The 9,968-nt window shown below is 46.6% G+C and overlaps 3 pseudogenes; all 3 read left to right on the forward strand.

Moving 5' to 3' along the window:
* The first annotated feature begins 1,001 nt into the window (after positions 1-1,001).
* LOC143959091 (5S ribosomal RNA) lies at positions 1,002-1,120 on the forward strand (annotated as a pseudogene).
* A 287-nt stretch (positions 1,121-1,407) lies between these two features.
* On the forward strand, positions 1,408-1,526 carry LOC143959018 (5S ribosomal RNA; annotated as a pseudogene).
* Positions 1,527-2,302: 776 nt separating this feature from the next.
* LOC143959059 (5S ribosomal RNA) lies at positions 2,303-2,421 on the forward strand (annotated as a pseudogene).
* Positions 2,422-9,968: the final 7,547 nt, after the last annotated feature.

Here is a 9,968-nt window from a genome sequence, read left to right on the forward strand (position 1 = left end):
GTCAGGCCTGGTTAGAACCTGGGTGGGAGACCCCCAGGAATACCATGTGCAGTAGGTTTCTTTTTTTTTTTGGCGTTGACTTGTTTTTTTCCTTTGTTTCCCAAGGTGACCATCTTGGCGTTTGTCAAGAGGGTTGAGGGTGCAGAAAGAGATTTCTTACAGCCACATCACCCTGAAAGTGCTCGATCTTGTCTGATCTCGGAGGCTGAGCAGCGTCTGAAATGGTTAGTAACAAACGGGAGACCTCCTGGGAATACCCAGTGCCACGGGCTTCTTTTTGTTTTTTGTTTTTTTTTTGGCGTTGACTTGGCGTTGAGGTGACCATCTTGGCGCTTGTCAAGAGGGTTGAGGGTGCCCAAAGAGATTGCCTATGGCCACGACACCCTGAAATCAACCGATCTTGTTTGATCTCAGAGGCTAAGCAGGGTCGGGCCTGGTTAGATCTGGATAGGAGACCCCCAGGAATACCATGTGCCGTAGGTTTGGCATCAACTTGTTTTTTTCCCTGGTTTCCCAAGGTGACCACTGTAGCGTTTGTCAAGAGGGCTGAGGCTGTCCAAAAAGATTGCCTATGGGCACATGACCCTGAAAGAACCTGATCTCAAAGGCTAAGCAGGGTTGGGCCTGGTTAGTAGCTGGATGGGAGACTGCCTGGGAATACCCATTGCCACATGCTTCTTTTTTTTTTTCTTTTTTTTGGCGTTGACTTGTTATTTCCCTTGTTTCCCAAGGTGACCATCTTGGCATTTTGTCAAGAGGGTTGAGCATGCGCAAAGTGGTTGCCTAAGACCACATCACCCTGAAAGCGACAAATCTCGTCTTATCTCAGAGGCTAAGCAGCATCGGGCCTGATTTATACCTAGTTGGGAGACCGCCTGGGAATACCAGGTGCCGTAAATATTATTATTATTTTTTTTTGGTGTTGACTTGTTTTTTTCTCTCGTTTCCCAAGGTGACAATGTTGGTGTTTGTCAAGAGGGTTGAGGGTGCCCAAAGCAATTGCCTATGGGCACATCACCCTGAAAACACCCCATCTCATCCGATCTCGGATGTTATGCAGGGTCGAGCCTGGTTAGTACCTGGATGGGAGACCGCCTGGGAATACCAGGTGCCGTAGGTTTATTTTTTTGGTGTTGACTTGTTTTTTTCCCTTGTTTCCCAAGGTGACAATCTTGGCATTTGTCAAGAGGGTTGAGGGTGCCCAAAGAGATTGTCTACGGGCACATCACCCTAAAAGCGCCCCATCTCACCGCATATCTGAGGAGAAGTAGGGGCGGGCCGGGTTAGTACGCAGATGGGAGAGCGCCTGGGAATACTAGGTGATGTAGGTTTCTTTTCTTTTTTTCTCTTTTTACCCATGGATACCATCTTGGCATTTGTCAAGAGGGTTGAAGTTGCACAAAGATTGCCTACGGCCACATCACCCTGAAAGCGCACCATCTCATCTGATCTCGGAGACTAAGCAGTGGTGGGCCTGGTTAGTACTTGGATGGGAGACCGCCTGGCAATATCAGGTGCTATAGGCTTCTTTTTTTTTTCTTTTTGGCATTGACTTGTTTTTTTCCCTTGTTTCTCAAGGTGACCAGCTTGGCGTTTGTCAAAAAGGGTTGAGGATACCCAAAGAGATTGCATACAGCCATATCACTGTGAAAGCGCCCAATCTCATCTGATCTCGGAGGCTAAGCATGGTCGAGCCTAGTGATCATCTTTGCGTTTGTCAAGAGGGATGAGGTTGCCTATAGAGATTGCCCATGGGTAGGGTCGGGCCTGGTAAGTACCTGGATGGGAGATCACCTAGGAATACAAGGTGCTGTAGGCTTCCTTTTTTTTTTCATTTGGGCGTTGACTTGTTTTTTCCCTTGTTTCCCCAAAGTGCATTTTGGCATTTGTCAAGGGGGTTGACGGTGCCCAAAAAGATTGGCTACGGCCACATCACCTTGAAAGCGCCCCATCTTGTCTCACCTCAGAGGCTAAGCAGGGGCTGAGCCTGGTTAATACCTGGATGGCAGACCGCCTGGGAATACCAGGTGCCGTAGGCTTATTTTTTTTTGCGTTTACTTGTTTTTTTCCCTTGTTTCCCAAGGTGACTATATTGGCGTTTGTCAAGATGGTTGAGGGTGTCTGAAGAAATTGACTATGGCCACATCACCCTCAAAGTGACTAATCTCGGAGGCTAAGCATGGTCAGGCCTGGTTAGTACCCGGATGAGAGACTGCCTGGGAATACCAGGTGCCATAGGCTTCTCTTTTTTTTCTTTTTTTGGCTTTTTTTTTCAAGAGGGTTCAGGGTGCCCAAAGCGATTGCCCATGGCCACATCTCCCTGAAAGCAACTAATCTCATCTGATCTCGGATGCTTAGCAGGGTTGGGCCTGGTTAGAACCTGGATGGGAGACCCCCTAGGAATACCAAGTGCTGTAGGTTTCTTTTTTTTTTGTTGTTGACTTGTTTTTTTCCCTTGTTTCCTAAGGTGACCATCTTGGCGTTTGTCAAGAGGGTTGAGGGTGCCGAAAGACATTGCCTATGGGAACATGACCCTGAAAGCGCCTGATCTCGGAGGCTTAGCAGGGTCGGGCTTGGCTAGAACCTGGATGGGGAGACCCCCTGGGATTATCAAGTGCCGTAGGTTTCTTTTTTTTTTTTTCTTTGGCGACGATTAGTTTTTTTCACTTGTTTCCCAAGGTGACCATCTTGGAGTTTCTCAAGAGGGTTGAGGGTGCCGAAAGAGATTTAATACGGCCACATCACCCTGAAAGTGCCTGATCTTGTCTGATCTCGGAGGCTGAGCAGCGTCTGCCCTGGTTAGTAGACATGGACGCCGTCGATAAATTCATTTCGTTCTGTTCCATTTTGATTCGTAATAAAATTAATTCGTACTTCGTATTTCGTGCCCGAAATTCCGTTCTGTTTCGTACGAAATACGAATTGTCGTTAACGTGTACGAACGTTCTTTACGATAAATTTAAAGGCAAAAACATTGCTCATTATGCTTATTATGACTTGCAGAAGACTTCTGTGATAGAAGTCAATGTAAGTTGCCTGAAGACATCAGTGAAGGACGTTCATCCTCTCTGGGCAGGCTGCCAAGAAAAGAACAAAATGATACAATGTTTCTTCTTCAATGGGCTGAACTCCATGTGTAGAAGTTCTCAGTTTAACCATTTAAAGACTAAATCTTTTCTGACACTTGTTGCTTACAAGTAAAAATCCAGTAGGTCTTTCAAACGCAAGTTAGCCCTTTTTTTTTTCAGTCGACCTCTAGGGAGCAGTGACATTAGTAGCGTGACATACAGCAATGACACCTGCACCGTGATAGAGTGATCTGACAACAGCACCGTGATAGAGAGCACTGACATCAGCAGCGTGACATACAGCAATGACACCTGCACCGTGATAGAGAGCACTGACAGCAGTGTGACATACAGCAATGACACCTGCACCATGATAAAGGGCTAATTTGCATTTGAAAGACCTCTGCACAAATACCACGTCACAAAATATTGCAACAACCGCTATTTTATTACCTAGGGTCTCTGCTAAAAAAAAAATATATAATTTTTGGGGCTTCTGAGTGATTTTCTAGCAGAAAATACTGGATTTTTACTTGTAAGCAACAAGTGTCAGAAAAGATTTAGTCTTTAAATGGTTAAACTGAAAACTTCTACACACGGAGTTCAGCCCATTGAAGAAGAAACATTGTATCATTTTGTTCTTTTCTTGGCAGCCTGCCCAGAGAGGTTGAAAGTCCTTCACTGATGTCTTCAGGCAATTTACATTGACTTCTATCACAGAAGTCTTCTGCAAGTCATGATAAGCATAATGATTGAGATCCGGAATTCGTAAACAAAAGTTCGTATTCCGTACAGAATTCGGACGCACGGCAATTTGTATTTCGGATCCTCCCGAACGTACAAATTTTGAGAAATTCGTACGAATTTGCGATTCGTACGAAACGAAGCGCACATGTCTACTAGTTAGTAACAAATGTGAGACATCCTGGCAATAACCAGTCCCATTTGCTTCTTTTTTTTTTTGGGCGTTGACTTGTTTTTTCCCCTACTTTCCCTAGGTGACCATCTTGGTGCTTGTCAAGAGGGTTGAGAGTGCCCAAAGGTATTGCTTATGGCCACGACACCCTGAAAGCAACCAATCTCGTTTAATCTCAGAGGCTAAGCAGGGTCGGGCCTGGTTAGTACCTGAGTGGGAGACCGCCTGGGAATACAAGGTGCCGTAATTTTTTATTTTTTTGCCGTTGACTTGTTTTTTTCCCTTGTTTCTCAAGGTGACCATCTTGGCGCTTGTCAAAGAGGGTTGGGGATACCCAAAGAGATTGCCTACGGCCATATCACCGTGAAAGCGCCCAATCTCGTCTGATCTCGAAGGCTAAGCAGGGTCGGGCCTAGTGACCATCTTTGCATTTGTCAAGAGGGATGAGGGTGCCCAAAGAGATTGCCTATGGGCTGGGTAGGGCCTGGTTAGTACCTGGATGGGAGACCGTCTGGGAATACCAGGTGCTGTAGGCTTTTTTTTTTTTTTTTTAGAGTTGACCTGTTTTTTATTTCTGGTTTCCCAAGATGACCTTCTTGGCATTTCTCAAGAGGGTTTTGGGTGCCAGAAGAGATTGCCTCTGGCCATTCCACTCTGAAAGCACCCAAGCTCACCTGGCCTTGAAGGCTAAGCAGAGATGGGCCTGTTTAGTACCTAGATGGGAGACCGCCTTTTTTTGTGGTTCCCCAAGGTGACCATCTTGGCATTTCTCAAGAGGGTATTCCCAGGCGGTCTCCCATCTAGGTACTAATCAGGCCCGTCCCTGCTTAGTATCAGATGCTTTCAGGGTGATGTTGCCATAGGCACTCACTTTTGGCACCCTCAACCCTCTTAACACCAAGATGGTCACCTTGGGAAACAAGGGAAAAAAAGAAGTCAACTATGCCATATTAGCACCTAAAGAAATGAGATAGGCAGTCATAAACTAAAAGATGCGTAAATTCCAGAAAATGTACCATCGTTTTCAGATGCTATAACATTTGCGCAAACCAATAAATATACGCTTATTAACATTACCAAAGACATGTGGCTGAATAAATTTTGACCTTAAAGTATGAATAAAATTGAGTTTATTGGATTTTTCTTTTAACAAAAAGCAGAAAATATAAATTTCTTTCAATATTTTAGATTTTTCCGTTTATATCGCAAAAAAAATAAAAAATTGCAGAGGCAATCAAATACCTTCAAAATAAAGCTCTATTTGTGGGAAAAAAGGATGACCTACGTGACCCACACTGACCTACCCGACACACGCTGACCTACCTGACATACATACACTGACCTACCTGACATACATACACTGACCTACGTGACCCACACTGACCTACCCGACATACATACACTGACCTACCTGACCCACACGACACACTCTGACCTACCTGACATACATATACTGACCTACACGACACACACTGACATACACTGACCTACCTGACACACACTGACCTGGTACCTGACATACAAACTTGATTGACCTACCTGACCAGGAGGAGATAGACTTCATTTGTTCAGGTACTACAGCAGCAGCTCATCCGTGGTGCTGGTGTGCAAGGCAGCCAGAGGAGAGCCGCCCACCCAAGTGGGTATTGATGTGGTGCGGCCGCCGCATTGTCATTTCTGCTGCCTTCTTCCTGCTCCAGGACAGCGAGCTGGGAGAGGACTAAGATTGGAGGAGTGTAGGCTAAGGGAGCCGCTGCGAATGCTGCTCAGGGTGGCGACGTCATCCCTTTCTCTCCCTCCTGGGCTCTACACTCCACGCTACCATAACAGCTGCGGGACAATCCAGACCAGAAGTCGTAGGCCAGGCCCCATGAGCACTAGCGCGGAGGAGGAGGAAGTGCAATCCTCCTCTGCTTTGAATGTTGGGCAGTGTGGGCACAGTGGGCAGTGATGTTAATGGTTGCTAGCCGCCAGGCGGCTATAGCAATCAGTGACCAAGAGTAAAGTCGGGTGGAAGCGGGGCAGAGCTAAAGCTGGAGCCAACCATGGCTCAGTCTGCCCCTGTTCCCTGCATTCTGGACCGAGACTCAAGACTCTGGGCTATTGGTCCCAGACTATGGCCACCCCCTAAAGACGCCTCTGTTTGTCCCCAAAGTAGGGACGTACATCAGAATGCAATGGTCGGCAAGTGGTTAAAGCGAAGCAGTGCCGAATTGCAAAAAGTGCTCTGGTATTTGGCCAGCCAAATGGTCCGGCGCTGAAGTGATTAAATGCCCAAAATGGTCCTTGGTGACTAAAAAAGGCACACTCCGAGGACCTTTTTGGCATTCAAAGGTCAGGTGACCAGGGGCGGACTGACAACTAATGGGGCCCCCAGGCAATAGAAGCTCATGGGGCCCCCTTGGGCGCCACACCTGCACAGGCAGACACGGGGGGAGCACACAGGGGGGAAACTGGAGGAAGAATGCACACGCTCACACAGGGACACACACACACACAGGGGGAACCACTTACACACACACGGGGACACACACAGGGGAAGACACACACACACAGGGGGAGACACTCGCACACAGGGGGAGAGACACAGGGCAAGAAACACACACACACACACACACACACAGGGGGAGACACACACACACACAGGGGGACACACACAGGGACACACACACACCACACACTCACACGGGGGGCACGCACACTCACACGGGGGGGACACACAATCACATGGTGGGACACACAATCACTCACACAGACACACACATTTATACAGGGGGAAACACACACACAGGGGGGAAGACTCTCTCACACACACACACACAGGGGGAGACACACAAGGGGAGGCACACACACACACACAGGGGGACACATTCTCTCAAACAGGGGGACACACACACGGGGACACACACACACACCACACACAGGGACACACACACACACACACACAGAGGGGGGATACACTCACACACACACAGGGGGACACGCACACTCACACAGGGGGAGACACACACAGGTGGACAGGGACACACACACACGGGGACACAAACACAGGGGGACACACACACACGGGGGACACTGTGGGTTGGGGGGGATCCGGGGCCCCATGCATTCTGTACCGCCGCCTCCCATCACTTGTGGCAGGCCCAGGCTTCACTTACCGAATGCCGATAATAACGGCGCAGCTCCCCGCCGGCCCCTCCACTCTTCTGCTGTGCCCGTATCACATGCCGCGATCATGCCAATTACAATACTGCTAACGGCGCACTGCTCCCCGCTGGCCCCTCCTCCCCTCCCGTCCGTCCCAGGTGCTTGTACGGTATGCGTTGTGACATCACCTGGGACGGACGGGAGGGAAGGAGGGGGGCGGCGGGGAGCAGCGCACCGTTAGAAGTACCGTTAGCAGTACTGTAATCGGCATGATCACGGCATGTGATACGGCACAGCCACTTCAAGTGGCCTCTCATGTGGCCGAGACCGGGCCGGGCCCCTAATGACCTCGGGCGGCACCCGAGTGACCGACTGGTCCGTCCGCCCCTGTCGGTGACCAAAAACAGCTGGGTGTGCTGTTTTTTTTCACTGGGGCCCATTTTTGGCCTCCAAGGATAATATTTAGCCTAGAAGGGCCAGGCTTTTTTTGATCACTGAGGACCATTTTTGGTATTCAATGTTTGGTTGTTTGTATTGCACAGTGACCTTTCTGTAACCTCTAGCCTCCCTCTGCTGTGATTTATTACAATGCACAGTAGGTAAAAGTACCTTTGCCGGGTTAGCCCCCCCCATATCAATATTTAAAAAAAATCGTATTCAGTTTGTTAGATCTTTTTTAGATCAGGTTAGATCAACTGTTTGCGTTAGTTCTCACACAGAAGAAGCAATATTAACAGTTATTTGCAGGGGGGCTAACCCGTCATCAGCCCGCCTTATCAAATTTTCTGGCCAAAAATCATTCAGGCTGATAAATATATTTGTTAGATCCGCTAAGATCAAGTGGTTTTAATGTTAGATCTCACATAATTAGAGACTTATTAAGAGATTAATGAGAGGGGCTGCCCCCTCCCCTTATCTCCTTTCCCATCAAAATAGAGATATTATGGACGGATTAGCCCCCCACATGCAATTTTGGCCAGAAAAAAAATATTTGTTAGATCCGGTAAGATCAAGTGGTTTTGACGTTGGATCTCACATAATTAGAAACTTATTAAGTGAATAATGAGGGGGTTGCCCCCCTCATTTAATTTTCTGGCCAAAAACCATTCTGGCTAATATTATTTGAAGAAAAGGGGAAATTGAAAAAAAGGGGGACTGGAGGGTAACCAACCCCCGGGACTTTTACAACGGCACCAAATATATTCAATCCATAAATAAAATCATTGAAGTTTTTATTTTAGTGTACAAAAAGCATTTATCAAACAATTACATCCATTTCCATATAAAATAAAAGATGCGGGTATACAAAAGTTGGTATATAAGCCTACAAGGCTCCATAAGTTACCACATTTATATACGATTTAAACTGCATTGTCTCTTTCCTACATGTTTCGCTCTTCTGAGCTTCCTCAGGACAATTGCAGAATACGGCAATCAGTAGAAAACTGAAATTATACAAACAGATCATTTGTTTAGAGATACAAATACATAGATAGTTCTGTACACACACAACCCCGAGGGGTACAAGAGGTGTTTTGCCCACATAGGCTGACACATCTACATTGAGTAGATCTGGTGGTAGGATTCATTCATGTCCAGCATATTGGTTGGAGAGGAATGAAGCCCCCACCCTTAGAGTATTAAAACACAGAGCATAGTTTGCATATCAATATTCAGTAACCTATTAGTTCTCCAAAAGGGAACAACCAGACCATACCATATGGATGGTGTCCCAAGATTGAATACATAAGGTATAAAATATAGTTCTCCTCTATGGAGATTGCAGATAGGGTCAAAATAAAGATAAGAATGAAAATAAAATAAAATGTGTGAAGAATACAAATACAATGAAAAAGGTGAAAAATAAAAGTAAAAAATATTGTAATGAAAATAAAAAAATATATAACAAATGAGAACAAGAAAAGCATCTTACCCAATATGTCTGGTAAATTAATACAAATTGTCTATCGTAGTTTTCAAATGTTCTATGCATCTATTAGTACTTAAGTGAGGACAAACTTTTTTGTCATCAAGCATGCGGACCGTGGCGAGGGCACCCACCGAGGACCCCCCAATTGCTCCCCCCCAGGGATCTGCAGAAGCACGAGAAACATATATATAATATAATATATGTAGACCACTTCAATGAAGTGTCAAAAATGGCACAATAAACACTATAGAACATACCTGGTGGAGCCAAGGAAATGGCTGAACTAGAACCAGTTAGGCATACCCAGTACCTACGAACCCTATGTGTTGTCAGATAGAGATTAAACAAGGTATAAATTCTGAACACAAGAGATCTCTCTGTGCTGTTTTCTGAAAGAAAAGAAGAAAAGCCATGTCCCCATCAGTGTTGTATAAACATCTCAAGAATATAGAATGCGTGACTCTAGACTTGGACTTCCGGATCATCCGTCTAGTCCCATCAGAGCCATTCCATTCCTACCTGTTGAATATAGTGGTATGATACAGTCAAAAAGGTTTAAGTGCTTTTTCATACGTGCAGCAGCTCCACATGTCGGCTTCCATCGCTTGCTTGGATGACACTGACCGGGACCCGCATTATAACTCGTGCTTCCAGCCCGGCGGCATCTGACGTCACCGCCGGGCTGCGGGCACACCTACTGGGAGGATCTCCTCCGTGCGTGTCTAGATGGCGAGTGCGCATGCGCAAAGGACGTAATTTACGTCCATATAGCGCGTCGGCCATGTTGGATTCTGGCTAAAAGTCAGGAGATTTACAAGCGATCTCCTTCGTGCGCGTCTAGATGGCAGATGCGCATGCGCGAAGGACGTGATTTACGTCCGTATAGCGCGTCGGCCATGTTGGATTC

This window comes from Lithobates pipiens, unplaced genomic scaffold (assembly GCF_037356315.1).
Source record: "Lithobates pipiens isolate NorthernLeopardFrog02 unplaced genomic scaffold, aLitPip1_a1.2 Scaffold_66, whole genome shotgun sequence".
NCBI lineage: Eukaryota > Metazoa > Chordata > Amphibia > Anura > Ranidae > Lithobates > Lithobates pipiens.